At 43.5% G+C, this 15,594-nt stretch overlaps 1 protein-coding gene across 1 annotated transcript in view; it reads right to left on the bottom strand.

Annotated features, from left to right (window-relative positions):
- The window catches only part of trpn1 (transient receptor potential cation channel, subfamily N, member 1), a 174,669-nt gene that overhangs the window by 95,773 nt on the left and 63,302 nt on the right, over positions 1-15,594 (bottom strand). The window lies entirely within an intron of this gene.

The following is a 15,594-nucleotide window of genomic DNA, read 5'->3' on the forward strand; positions in this document are numbered from 1 at the left end:
GTGAAAAAGGTACCCCTCAGATTCCTATTAAATCATATCCCGCTCACCGTAAATCTATCTGGTTCTTGGTTCTCCCACTCTGGGCAAGAGATTCTGTGTGTCTACCCAATCAATTCCTCTAATGATTTTGTACATTTTCTCTGCACCCTTTCCAGCTTGACAACATTGTTCCTATAACATGGTGCCCAGAACTGAACAAAATACTCTAAATGCGGCCTCATCAATGTCTTATATAAATGCAACATGACCTCCCAACTTCTATACTCAATACTGATAAGGGAATATGTGCCGAAAGCCTTTTTGACCACTCTACCTGTAATGCCACTTTCAACAAACTATGTGCATGCTCTGTCTCTGCTATCCCTCTGCACTTGCAACACTCCCCACAGCTCTACCATTCACCGTGTAGATCCTGCCCATGTTAGTCTTCCAAAAATGCAACACCACACGTTTCTCTGTAGTAAATTGTATCAACCAATCCTCAGCTGACCTGCCCAACCAATCAAGATCCTGCTGCAATTTTTGACAACCATCTTCACTATCTACAACACCACCAACTTGTGTCATCCACAAACTTGCAAACAATGGTTTCATATCAATCAATCTTTGATTTAGACTTATGAGGAAAGGCTGGAAAAACAGAGGTTCTTTATCATGAGTAGTCACCTAAAAGAGAGGTAATGCTCTAGTGAACCATATTATGTATGCAGATGATCTTGTGGTCTTAGCGCATCTAGCGCTAGTCTCCAGCAGCTCCTTACTATATGTTCTATGGTGTGGAACATGATATCAAATATAATGACGCTAAGAGTGTTGTTATGATCTGCAGAACCAAAGAGGATAAATGTCTAAAATTTCCTGATTTTAAATTGTCTGATAATAATCTTAGTGTCTGTAATAAGTTAAAATATCTTGGACATTTTAGTTCAGAACAAATGACAAATGATGAGGATATTTATAGGCAAAACCACATGATGTATGCATAAGCAAACATTCTCTTATGCAAGTTTAGTGCGTCTACAGATGGAGTGAAGATGTCTCTGTTCAGAGCATATTGTACACCACCCTATACCGCAGACCTGAGGTCAAACTACAGAAGAACAAGCTTACAGAGACTTCAAGTAGCTCTGAGAATATTACTTAAAAGACCTAGATGGTGTAGTGCAAGTGAAATGTTTGTGGCTGCAGGAGTCAATACTTTACAAACTGTCTTAAGAAATAGAAACATAGAAACATAGAAAATAAGTGCAGGAGTAGGCCATTCGGCCCTTCGAGCCTGCACCGCCATTCAATGTGATCATGGCTGATCATTCAGCTCAGTAGCCTGTACCTGCCTTCTCTCCATACCCCCTGATCCCTTTAGCAAAAAGGGCCACATCTAACTCCCTCTTAAATATAGCCAATGAACTGGCCTCAACTACCTTATGTATAAATTTATTTGCCGGATTAATGACTAAAAATGAAATCATCTTGGCTTTATCAAACATAAGGTTTAGCACTACATGCTACCAATCCCAGCTGTTGAGACATTGTTATAGTTTCTCATAGGACGCTGATTTTTTATTATTCTTGGAATAAAATCATGTATTGTGCTTTTGTATGTAACTTATTGTGCTTTTGTAAGTAATTTATTCTATGTAATGTCTTGTCTTTTATCTGGACCCTGTCTGTAATAAAGTAAAGTAGTAGTAGTAGTAGCAGTAGTAGTAGTAATAGTAGTAGTAGCAGTAGTAGTGGTAGTAATCGTAGTAATAGTAGTAATAGTACAAGATTCTAAATGGCATACAAAGATAAATCACGCCATGAGAACACTCAGTTACACTTCTCTAAAGACATACATTTAAAGACATGTCATGAAACCTCCAGGATTACTCCAGACCATAAATGGTAGCTATGATATAAACTTAACTGTATTCAACAATCCACTGGTGAGGTTTATATAGAGGAAGCCATTGTATGTATTAACCCCATTGTTGTATTCCAGGACAACATTCATGTGGACAAAGGTAGCTTTACACAAAATACCTTAAAAGGCAATGATATGTTGAACATAACCAGTCCTAAGCAACTTGTGACTGAATGCCAAATATGGACCATACAAAGTTATCAAAATCTTTATGCTCGCGTTGATATCACAATGGTGCGGACATATGAGAAAGCTATAAAACTAGAGACTGAAGAGCTGGCCAAGAAAGTCAGTGGTTAAACTCTGAAGCATGAAGAGGTGTGTGCGCAAACGCAGGCGCAGGCGCAGAGTGGCAGCCAAGAGGAAGAAGAGACCTAGCAAACAGAGATCAAGTACTATTGTCAGAGCCCACCTTGTTCACCGTAGAAGAGTCTCAAGGCGTTGCCCTTAGAAAGAAGCTATGACAGACCAAAGAAGAAATAGTGAGGACCATGTTTTGAGCTCAACCAAGTGCTAAAGATGTGCACAAGGCTGACTTGTACTTGAGGAAGCTTTACTTGAATGCAACTTCGTTCTTCACACCCATGTTCACTGATTCAAAATGAAAATAAAAGCCTACAAGTACTGAGACTTGAAAAAACTAAATATTTTGTATGGCTCAAGTCTTTTTCAAGAGTATAAATGCAGATGTAATTCATGTTATTTGGACAAGTGCGCTTGAATGGTGAGGAACTGTGGTCCTTATGAACCTACTTTATAGATCATAATTATCTATAATAGTTATCAACCAAACAAAGTGCCCTGTCCTGAGATGTGCCTGTCTGGGTCTTCCAGAGATGGTGCTGGACCCGCTGAACTTTTATTTTGGTGAACCAGCATCTGCAGTTCATTGTGTCTCTCCACCACAGTTGCTGCACTGAGTTTCTCCAGATGGTTTTTGTTTTATCGCCCAAGCTGCCTATACCCATCAACTCTTGTATTGGGACGGTCCAAAATATATTGGACATTGTGATTAAAATCACCCTGAAGCTGGTCAATGTACATGTGTTGAACGCTGAACTAACCAAGTGCTGGTGGATCGGGCAGCATCTCTGGAGAACATGGATAAGTGATGTTTGGGGTCGGAACCTTTCTTTTAGACTGACAGGGAAGGGCCCTGACCCAAAACATCATGCTTTTACTCCAGAGATGCTGCCTGATCTGCCGAATTACTCCAGCACTCTGGAAAGCACTGCCAGGGGTGGTGGTGGAGGCAGATACAATTGCAGCATTTAAAGGGCTTTTAGATAGGCAGGGAATAGAGGGATTATGGATCAAGGTCACCATGTTTAGCTCACACATTGTGGGCCAAAGGGTCCATTCCTGTGCTGTACTGTTCTGTGTTCTGTGTACAAGGCTTTACTGTACGACATATGTGATTACATATTTCTGGCTTTTTCCAAATTTCTCACATGCTTTGAACATCGCTTCATTAGTGTCGGGGTTGGTATCCAGTGACCAAACCAATTGACCTGTGCATGAGTTCAAATCCATCCAGGGCATATTTTACGTGTTAATTAAAGCTAGAAGTAAAAACTTATTATTAATGGTAAATATGGAACTACCATCTGTTTATAAAGACACAAGTGATTCACTAACATCCTTCATGGAATCTGGCATTCTTACCTTGTCCTTCCTACAAGTAACTAATCAAGCTAAACTGATTTTTGAATTAGCCTAACAAGTATAACATTCAAGGGAAATCAGAGGTGGACAATAAATGTTGGCCATTTGATTAATCTTATAGGTAAATTCAAAACGTGTTATTTAAATTATTACTTGAACTAATTTTCAGCTTGTTTTAAATCTGAAGGAACTTCTTCTCCCAGTGTGTGATTGCATTATGGAACTGACTTTCACGGGGAGTAGATGAGGTTCAATTCAGGGATAAATTCAAGGAGAGGCTGGATAAATGTACAAGGGGAGATGGAAAGGGGGATGGAAAAATGGCAGGCAGAGGCTTGTGGTCGATCATGCATGATATAGTAGAGGAACGATAGATGGTTGATGCCGTACTCTGAAGCTAAAAACAAACAGTATCGAGCAGGCTTGTTGAGGCAAAGGGATGATTGACGTTTCAAATCGAGATCCTGCACCGGGACTAAGAGCGTAGAGGGGAGACAGACGGTATATTCTCTATCACTTGCCAGCCACTCGACTCCCAACTCCACCCATCTCTCCTCCCCACCCCTCCGAACCTGGCTCCAATCTCCCATCGTTCTCCTCACCCGGTTCCACCTATCTCCTGCCAGCACCTGCCTCATCCCTCCCTCTTGTCTCTGTGTACTGCGGTCTCCCCGCTCAGTCCTGATGCAATGCCTTGACCCAAAATATCACCAATCTTTTTGACATATTGAGTTCATCCAGCAGTTTGTTTTATGCTGGAATTGAGTATCAGGGCAGATTTTCAGCCTAATGTCACTGCTAATGACAACTCTTGAAAACTCCTAGTTTCTGCCTCTGTTCTAAGTTGATCAACATTGTCAGACATCCCTTCCGCGTGTCACACCATTGTACTGCTGCCTGCCTCTGTGCTGCTCCTGTGTCTCATCATTGACCCTGACCTGTTAAAAATTGACACAAGCGACTGCAAATGCAGGAATTCAGTGCAAAAAAGTGCTGGAGGAAGTCAGTGGGTCAGGCAGCTTCTGTGGAGGGAATGGACAGAAAACATTTTGGGTCGGGACTCTTCATCAGATTGACTTTTAGACTTTATACTTTACACTTTAGAGATACAGCACGGAAACAGGCCCTTCAGCTTACCGAGTCCGCGCCGGCCAACAATCACCCCATGCACTAGCACTATCCTACACCCTGGAGGCAATTTACAATTTTACCAAAGCCAATTAACCTACAAACCTGTACGTCTTTGGAGTGTGGGAGGAACCCGGAGCACCCGGAGAAAACCCACGCAGACACAAGGAGAACGTACAAACTCCATACAGACAGCTTCCGTAGTGAGGATCGAACCCGGGTCCCAGGCTCTATAAGGCAGCAACTCGACCACTGTACCACTGTGCAGTCACAAAATACTGGTGGAGTAGGGCTGGGAGGACTAGAAAAGAGAAGTGTGGGTGGGGTAAAGAATAGCAAGGAGATACAGGTGAGGTTGGAGGTGGGGGGGAGGGTGATTAATGGATGGAGCCAGAGGAGGAGATATGGGTGGAAGGAGGAGGGAACAAAGGAGGGATCAAAATGAAATGGGGTACTCAAAGTAAGGAGCAGTGGGAGATGAGGGGATGGAGGAGGGGAAGGAGACAGGGTGACAAGGACGGTGGGAGAAAGGCGCGACCACCATGAGGAAAGGGAGAATGAGACAAGAGGTTGGAAGGATTACTTGAATCTGGAAAATTTATTGTTCATCATGCTGAAGAAGGGTCTCGATCTGAAACGTCACCCATTTATTCTCTCCAGAGATTCTGCCTGTCCTGCTGAGTTAGTCCAGCATTTTGTGTCTCTCTTCTGTGGCACAGAGATAGAAAGTTTGGTATGTAGAAGATCTGCCCCTTTAAGTTTCAGTAACCAATACTTTATGAACGTTTGTTGCAGTGTCACTTTGTCATTGTGTGACCTTTCCTCATTTGAATTAAATGCAAGCACTGGGAACCAATGACAATTGAGGTTTTTGCACACATTGTTCTCATGGACCGATCACGGCACATAAAAACAGTAAAGTAGGATCCATGATAACCTGGTGTCAAATATATTCCTTCTCTGCAAGAAATCCTTTTTTCTCAAGAAGACAAAATGCTGCACTAACTCAGCGGGTCACAGCATCTCTGGAGGATGTGGATGGGCCACATTTCAGGTCTGGACCCTTCTTCAGACTAATTACAGCGGAGGGGGGGGGGGGGGGGGGGGACAGAAAGCTGGAAAAGGTGGGGATGGGACAAAGCGGCATTTAAGAGACTTTTGGATAGATAAGCACAGATATGCTGGGAATATTCAAATATAGATTATGTACAGACTAGAGTTGGTCTTGGCATCATGTTTAGCACAGACATTGTGGACGGAAGGGCCTGCTCCTGTGCTATATTCTATGTTCTCTGGTGTGGTCTGTTTCATGTGGAAAGCCATTTTGAATACTACATCTTGATCCAATACTCTATATTATAATGCTATACCAATGTTCAGAGCTTGCCACATTCATATGTGTCTATTATTAGATGGCAGGTGGGTTTGTTTACAAGTATCTTTGCAAAGATTCTGAGCTCCTTTCCAGAGTTTTGACCATGAAAATCTATGCTAACATTCCAGGGCAATACTGAGAGAATGTTGCATCATTGGAAATATCGATTCTGAGTATTGTTTGCAGTTCTGGTCGCCCATTATAAGAAGGATTTATAGGAAAATAACTGCAGGTGCTGGTACAAATCGAAGGTATCACAAAAAGCTGGAGTAACTCAGCGGGTCAGGCAGCTGCATCCTGTCTCCAACTACTTCCTTTCTTTGTCCTGCCCCCTCCCCTGACATCATTCTGAAGAAGGGTCTCGACCCGAAATGTCATCCCTTCCTTCTCTCCTGAGATGCTGCCTGACCCGCTGAGTTACTCCAGCTTTTTGTGATACATTATAAGAAGGATGTGAGGGCTTTAGAAAGGGTGCAGTCGGTTAACCGGAATGATGTCTGGATTAGAGCGTATTAGATACAAAGAGAAGTTGGACAGACCGGAGAGGTATATAAAATTATGAGAGGCATAGATAGGGTAGGTACCTTTTTTCCCAGGGTGGAAATGTAAAAGAGTAGAGCTCATAACTTTAAGGTGAGAGGGGCAAAATTTAAAGGATTTGTGGATTATTTACAGAAAGACTGATGGGTGCTTGGAATGCACTGCCAGGGGTGGTGGATGAAAGCAGTTATGATGGTGACTTTTTTAAGAGACATACAGAGATGCAGGGAATGGAGGGATAAGGATCATGTGCAGGCAGATCGAATTTGTATAACTTGGCATCATGTTGAGCAAAGACATTGTGGGCTGAAAGGCTTGTTCCTGTATTGTACTATTCTATGTGCTAAAGAATAGGGAACAATGACGAAACTTCAACAGTGTGCAATGGTTGTAAGGAGTTTGGGGTGACATGAGGAGCTTTGTGAGTGCAAGCCTTCCTATTTTTATCTTTTTTAATAAAGGCATTTAGCAATGCGGACAATGCATAGTATTTTCCAAAGTAATGGCAAAGACTTTGGCTGTCACACTCATTGGGAGAACTCGTGCTGGAGTGGTCATGTACACTGTAACAGATTTCCTGGCTCCCAGGACAGGAAATCTGCCTGGCTGGAAGTATAGTAATTCAATTCAAATGAATGGAAGAAATCGGCTACCAGTATAAACAGAAATTTCTGCAGGATGATATTCCATAGTGGAGTGGTGCTTTGATTAGTAGCTCAGAACAAAATCCATATTGATGCTTTATATGGGCAAGGATCAAAATGATCATTTTTCCAATGTTTTTACTGTGGAGAAAGACATGACATTTGGGGAACTTGGGACAATTAATGGAGATGCCATGAGGTTAATGCACAGGAGGCTGAAGAGTGATCATAGAATCATAAAGTCATAGAGTGATACAGAGTGGAAACCGGCCCTTCAGCCCAACTTGCCCACACCGGCCAACATGTCCTAGCTACACGAGTCCCACCTGTCTGCTTTTGGCCCGTATCCCTCCAAACCTGTCCTATCCATGTACCTGTCTAATTGTTTCTTAAATATTGGGATAGTCCCTGCCTCAACTACCTCCTCTGGCAGCTTGTTCCATACATCCACCACCCTTTGTGTGAAAAAGGCACCCCTCAGATTCCTATTAAATCTTTTCCCCTTCACCTTAAAAACCTATGTCCTCTTGTCCTCGATTCGCCTGCTCTGGGCAAGAGACCGATCTACCCGATCTACCCGATCTATTCCTCTCATGATTTTATACACCTCTTAAAGATCACCCCTCATACTCCTGTGCTCCAAGGAATAGAATCCTAGCCTACTCATCCTCTCCATTGTAGCTCAGCCCCTCAAGAGTCCTGGCATGTTGTAAATCTTCTCTGTACCCTTTCCAGCTTGACAATATCTTAGAGATCTTACAGAAATAAAATCATGAATGTTGTACAGTCTTTTGTCCAGGGAAGGGGAATCGAGAATCAAAGGACATAGGCTAAAGGCAAGAGGGACATTTCAATAGGGGTGTCAAAGGGTAGAGGCTTCTGGAACGAGCTGCAATAGGTGGTAGTTAAAGGATTTAAAAGATGCTTGGTAAGGTATATCAGGTAGGAAAGGTTTTGAGATATGCCCCTATCAAGGAAAATTGAGACTAGCCTTGATGGGCTTCTTGGTTGGCACTGATAGGTTAGGCTGAAGGGACTGTTTCCATGCCCTTCAGCCCAACACCCATGCCAACCAAGATGTCCCATCTACACTAGTCCCACCTGCCGACGTTTGGCCCATATCACTATGACTCTAACGTGGGTGCAGTTTGTCAGGAATATTTATTTGGTTATTCCTGATGCAGTTTAGTAATGTCAATGTTGGTACATCTCATGTGGAATGGTGCAATATCCTTCTATGTTGGATGGTTAGCAACATCCGTGAGAATGGCTGATCTGATGCCAAAGTGATGCCTGCTTAGCTCATGTACTCTGGAGAGTCTACAGCACCTGAGCAATACAGTACTGAAATGATTTTTGTAAAAACCCACCTTAAATGGGATAGCACTGGAAACAACAGGTGCAGCAGAACTCCCATTAACATGTAGATACAGCAAATAGAATGACTAGCGGAGCCAAAGATGGATCAAAGTTGTACATTTCATGATCGGCACCCTCTTTATGTAGACAGAGCAGCAGTGATAGCATTTACTACCAAAACCACCATTTTGTATTGAATCACTCTCCCTCTCTCTTTATCCATATATGGCATGGAAATGGTCTCAAGACAATCAAATCCATTGAGTATTGACCAAACTCACCAACATAAGTAATAAGATCAATGACAAACGCCAGTGTGGTCAAAGCTACCTTATAAGGCGCTATTGATTTATATCATAATAGATACCAAATATGGCTATTCATACCCTACATGGTAGGATTACGTCACTCAACAATGGTGGTCGCAAGCATTAAAAGCTGCCTACAGGAGCAACCATTCAATTGAAAATCTCAAATCAGTGAGATAGTTTACAAGTCAGTTTGGAAATCAAGAAGTGATGACCAAGTCAAGATATCGCAACAGACGCAGTCGGCCACGTAAACGATATGGTAGGCGGCTGCGTAAAGCAAGGGGTCGTAGAAGAGGAAGGCGGGGTAGTCGTAGACCCCGCCATACTACTTACAGGAGAAAAGTACGTAAGACTGTGCATCTAAAACGTCGCAGCAGACCGCGAGATGAAATTGATAATTTGAAAGTTAAAAACAACAGACGTCTTAATGAATCGCTTAAGCAGCATAGAATGCCCATGAGGGTGCCTGTCTGAATGCCATGTTGCTACTTAAGAAAAGAGTATCACATGATATTGAATAAAAAAACAAGTACTTGAGACTTGGAAAACAAAATGTTGATGTTTCCTTTTTCATTTTTCTCAATATGATTGTGTTTGATTACACTATAAAGGTTTTCAACCACAGGGAAAACCTTGTGATGTTTTAGTCTTTGGTCCTGGTAAATGTACTTTGCAAAACACAGGACATGTGCCCTCAAAGCTCCGTGGGCGGGAGTGGCGCAGTGGTAGAGTTGCTGCCTTGCAGCACCAGAGAGACTTGGGTTGCACCAGTATGAAGTTTGCACATTTTCCCTGTGACAGCGTGGGTTTTCTCCGGGTGCTCCGGTTTCTCCCCACATTGCTGACATGCAGATTTTGTAGGTTACTTGGCTTCGGTAAATTGTCCCTAGTGGTTGGCACAGATTCGGTGGGCGAAGACTGTTTCCACAGGATCTCTAAACTAAACTCCATGTGAAGAAGGAAATTGGCTGTAGAGGTTATCAAAGGGATACTAAAGTCATGGTTACCCTCAAGACGAAGCAGGCATTGGCTGAATGAAATGTTGACATACGAATATGAACAGAAGACTGAAAAATTAGCTGAGAATGACTGTTTCTACAGGGGACCAGGGTGGGATAAGAGCAGACGTTGAGCAACAGGTGGGGACTTCCTTGCATTGGAGAGGTTAGGGTAAGATGCTGAGGTCTGGGTGTAAAGATGCAAAGAGATTGGACATGATTGTTGAAAAGGATGTCGACATGAGATTTTTGAGTTGTAAGTCATCAGCCATTCTTTATGCCACAATAAATTGAGGTGACTATGATAAAACTTTGCATTGTGGTATCATGTGGGAAACAAAGGTATTTTTGACTGCCCTTATCTGGTTAACCAAAAGATAGGCTGATTTTTGCATCCCTTTCAAGATGTCCTAAAGTATTACATAATCATTGTATTTCTGAAGTGTAGCCATTGTTTAAGTCAATTTATGCACTTCAAGCTCTCATAATTTGGCAACATCTTTGGAAATGTTGTGCTTTGCCTGGCAACATCTTCGTACATCTTCTCTGCACTCTTTCCAGCTTAATCACATCCTTTGTATAGCAGGATGACCGAAACTGAAGACATTACTCCGTGCAGGCTCACCAACGTCTTGTACAACTGTATCAGTGTCCCAGCATCAACACTCAATTAATTCCCTGATGAAGGCCAGTGTGGCAACCACTTTCAGGGAACTCTATACTTGTGACAACCTGTGACACCACTTTCAGGGAATTCTATACTTGTACTCCCAGACCTCCCTACTCAAAAGTCCTTAGAGCCCTACCATTCACTGTGAAGGTCCTATGCTGGTTTGAATTCCGAAAATGCAACGTCTGACACGTAACTGAATTAAGCTCCATTTGCCATTCTCGGCACACCTGCCCAGCTGATCAAAATCCCACTGCAAGTTCATGATAATCATCCTCAATGTCTATGTTTAGTTTAGTTTAGAGATATAGCTAGGAAACAGGCTCTTCGGCCCACCAAATCCACGCCGACCAGCGATCCCCGCACACTAACAATATCCTACACAATACTAGGGACAAGTTACAATTTTACAGAAGCCAATTAACTTACAAACCTGTATGTCTTTGGAGTGTGGGAGGAAACCGGAGCACCCAGAGAAAACCCATGCACGTCACAGGGAGAACATAGAAACTCCATGCAGACAGCACCGAGAGTCAGGATCAATCCCGGGTCTCTGGCGCTGTAAGGCAGCAACTCTACCGCTGCGCCACCATGCTGCCCCTGTTTTAATGACATCTTCAAACTTATTGAAAATATGCTTGGCCTTCTTAAACTCCAATTACTCTAACCTCAAATTTTGTGCCATATATACATTTAATCTAGCACAACTCCATCAGAGCACTAATATATATCAAAAAAGCAGTCCAATTATTGACTCCTGGGCAACACCATTATCCGTTCTCCTTTCCGAAAGGCAACTATCTACCACATATTTTTGTCTTTAAACCAATTTTCTAACCATCCTATTAGTAATTCCACAGCCTTCGATTTTCCTAACCAGTTCTTGTGTGGGACACCTTCTGAAAATCCATACTTATATCATCATAGAAACATAGAATTGCTGCTTTACAGCGAATGCAGCGCCGGAGACTCAGGTTCGATCCTGACTACAGGTGCTGCACTGTAAGGAGTTTGTACGTTCTCCCCGTGACCTGCGTGGGTTTTCTCCGAGATCTTCGGTTTCCTCCCACACTCCAAAGACGTACAGGTATGTAGGTTAATTGGCTGGGTAAATGTAAAAATTGTCCCTAGTGGGTGTAGGATAGTGTTAATGTGCGGGGATCACTGGGCGGCACGGACTTGGAGGGCCGAAAAGGCCTGTTTCCGGCTGTAGATATATGATATGATATGATAGAACATAGAAAAATAGTTGTATGACTGGCCATTTGGACCTTCGAGCCATGACCTTCATGGCTGATCATCTAAAATCAGTACCCCGTTCTTGCTTTTTCCCCTTATCACTTGATTCCTTTAGCCCTAAGAGCTAAATTATATTCCCTTCATCAACCTTTCAGCATGTCATGTTGGCTCTCTTTTATCAACGTTTCCCAATGTCTGTTACTCTTTTGATTCTATATGGGGTTGACTGGAACCCACTGACTCCACTTCTCGCACTAGTCCTACACAAAGTCAGGGTCTACATGGTAAGCTGCTAGATTAAAGTGTCCTGGTCATAACCGCTGTGTCTACATTGAGCCTGTGCCCAGCAATAGTGTAAATGGGCCGCTTGCACAGGCTAGAACAACTTCCATTCACTAATCAGATGCAGAAATGGGAAAACCATCCTCGTAGTTATATGACTGTGTCAAAGCAATCGTTGAGCTATGTTAGAGTAACATTGCAGGCCGCTCAGTCCAACTTACCCATGCTGACAAAGATGCCCCATCGACGCTAGTCCCACCTGTCCTTGTTTGCCCCATATCTCTCTAAACCTTTCCTGTCTATGTACCTGACCACATGTCTTAAAAGTCGTTCTAGTACCCAGCTTAATGACCTCCCTTGACAGCTCATTCCATATACCAATCATCCTCGGTGTGAAAATGTTCCCCCTCAGGTTCCTATTAAATCTTTTCTTTCTCACCGTAAACCTATGTTCTCTGGTTTGTGTGCTGCAAGGAATAAAGTCCTTGCCTGCCCAACCTCTCCCTGAGGGCTCAGGCCCTCAAGTCCTGGTAACGTCCTTGTAAATCTTCTCTGCACTCTTTCCAGCTTAACAACATATTTCCTATTGTAGTGATCAAAACTAAACAGAGTACTCCAAATGTCTTGTACTAATGTAACATAACATCCCAACTTCTATACTGAATACCCTGACTGATGAAGGCCAATGTTCCGAAAGCCCTGATGCCATTTTCAATGAACTATGTACCTGCACTCCTAGATCCCTCTGCTCTGCAACACTCCCTGCCATTCACCGTGGAGGTCCTGCCCTGGTTTGAATTCCTAAAATGCATCACCTCGCACTTATCTGCATTCAATTCTATTGACCATTTCTGAACCCACTTGCCCAAATGAAAGATCCAGCTGTAATTTTTGATGACCAAGAATGATGACGTTAGACTTTTCCTTGCACATTATTAGCCACCCTTCCGTCATCTTGAACCTGACCCATGTCTAATGGTGATACATATAACTCAGCCAGGGCTGCTGCAATTTCTTCTCTAGATATATCTGATCAGGCCAGGGAGATTTATCTACCTTCATATAACTTAGAACGACCAGTGTATCTTCGATCGTAATATGGACTGTTCTCAAGACATCTCCATTATCCACCCCAGGTTCCCTAGTCTTTTTGTTTTACTCTACAGTAAAAATACTCATTGAGGACCTTGCCCATCTCCTGCGGCTCCTCATAAAAATGACTGCGTTGGTTTCTGAAGGGCTCTATTCTCTCTTTAGTTATTCTCTTCCCCTTAATATACATAAAATCTCTTTGAATTCTCCTTACTTTTATATGCCAGGGTGATCTCCTGCTCCCTTTCTGCCTTCTTAATTTCCTTCTTAAGTATTTCTCTTCAGTCCCCTAAACACCTCTTGGAATACACATGATCCCAGCTGTCTCTACCTATCCCATGCCTCTCCTTTTTCCTGACTAGAGCCTCAATTTCGCTTGTCATCCAGGTTTCATTTCTTTCACTTGCCTTGCCCTGCGATCTAGCAGGGCCACATGCACCTTTGAACTCTCACCATTACACTATTAAACACATCCCATGATCTAGATGTCCCTTTGGCCACAAACAATCAACTTTAACAAGTTCCTGCCTCATACCATCAAAGTTGATCTTACCCCAATTCAGAACTTCAACTTGTGGGCCCCCGCTGTCCTTCTCCAAAATGATTTCACAACTAATAGAAAGATGGTTGTTGGTCCCCAAATGGCTTGCCCACTAATACTTCTCTTACTCGTCCTTTCTAATTTTCTTTGCATAGGGCAGGCTTTGCCCTCTCCCATCTTTTCTTGATTAGTAAGGGTGCCAGAGGTTATGGGGAGAAGGCAGGAGAATGGGGTGAGGATGGAGAGATAGATCAGCCATGATTGAATGGTGGAGTAGACTTGATGGGCCGAATGGCCTAATTCTACTACTATCTCTTATGATATGATCTATTGCCAAAGGAAACTTTCCTGAACACATTCAGCCTCGTCTAAGACTTTGGCACTATGGCAGTCCAGTCTATGTCAGTGCCAGGTGAACAAGATGATCAACTCCTTTTTATTTCCCAGTTCGACCCATATAGCTTCACTGGACGAACCATTAGAAATGTTATCTCGGACTACTACAATGACATTCTCTTTAATCAATAAAGCAACATCCTCCTCCTCTTCTCCCCCACCTCTATCTCTCCTTTAGCAACTGTACCCTGGTATATTAAGCTGCCAGTCCTGTCCTTCCCTTAGACAAGTTTCCATAATGGCTATAATGTCCCATCTACCTTATCCATGCCCATGCCCTGAGGTATGCAATGTGAATGCAGGGAGTTAAACTTCATCCTCCTTCCCCGTCAGCACTGAAATCCATGCCATAAAAAGTCTGTTTTGCTCCCTGCCTATCCTGTCTACTGAACTTGCTTTCATTGCCTTCTGTACTGACATCCAGCCTCTCAACTGCCTTGCTCCTGCATTTGGATCCCTTTCCACTGCCAATCCAGTTTAAACCTTCCCAAGCTGCACTCCCAACCTGCCCACTAGGATATTGGCACCCCCTGCTGTTCAGCTGCAAGCTGTCTCTCTTGTGCAGGTCACCTGTGCCCCAGAAGAGATCCCAATGGTCCAAAATTCTGAATTCCTGCCCTTGCACCAACTCCTTCGCCACACATTCACCTGGTCTATCTTCCTGTTCTTTCCCTCACTAGCACGTGGCTCCAGGAGCAATCCTACCCTCGAGGTCCCGCCATTGCAACCTTTTTGCTAACTTCCTGCACACCTCATCCCTTTTCCTCACTATGTCATCTGTTCCGACATACAAAATGACTTCCGGCTGCTCGTCCTCCCCTTTCAAAATGCTCTGCAGAACTACAATACATCTGGGACACTGGCATCAGGGAGTCTCCTATCACTGCCTCTCTGCCTGACATTAACCTTGGCTGCTGTGCCTCTGAGCCAGGCCCAACACTACAGAACTGACTGCTGCTACCTCTCTCCTCTGGCCAGTCATTCCCCCAACAGTATCTAAAGGGGCATACCTGTTGTCGATACGAATGTCCCCAGGGGGTTCCTCTTCTCTCTGCCTACTCCCTTTCCTGGTGGTCACCCATCCACCCTCAGCCTGACCATCTCACCGTAACTCCTATTTATGACACCCTCAGTCTCCTGAGGAAAAAAAAGTCTGAGGAAGGGTCTCGACCCGAAATGTCACCCATTCCTTCTCTCCTGAGATGCTGCCTGACCTGCTGAGTTACTCCAGCATTTCGTGAATAAATACCTTCGATTTGTACCAGCATCTGCAGTTATTTTCCTACACTACTCAGTCTCCTGAGGTCACCCAGCTGCTGCTTCGGTTCCCTCATGCGTTCTGTAAGGAGCTGCAGCTGGACGCACCTCCCACAAATGTAGAGTTCCGGGACACTGGAGGTCTCCCACACCTCCCACATCCTGCAGGAGGAGCAGACCACATCTGTAGC

The sequence above is a fragment of the Rhinoraja longicauda genome, chromosome 4 (genome assembly GCF_053455715.1).
Source record: "Rhinoraja longicauda isolate Sanriku21f chromosome 4, sRhiLon1.1, whole genome shotgun sequence".
NCBI lineage: Eukaryota > Metazoa > Chordata > Chondrichthyes > Rajiformes > Arhynchobatidae > Rhinoraja > Rhinoraja longicauda.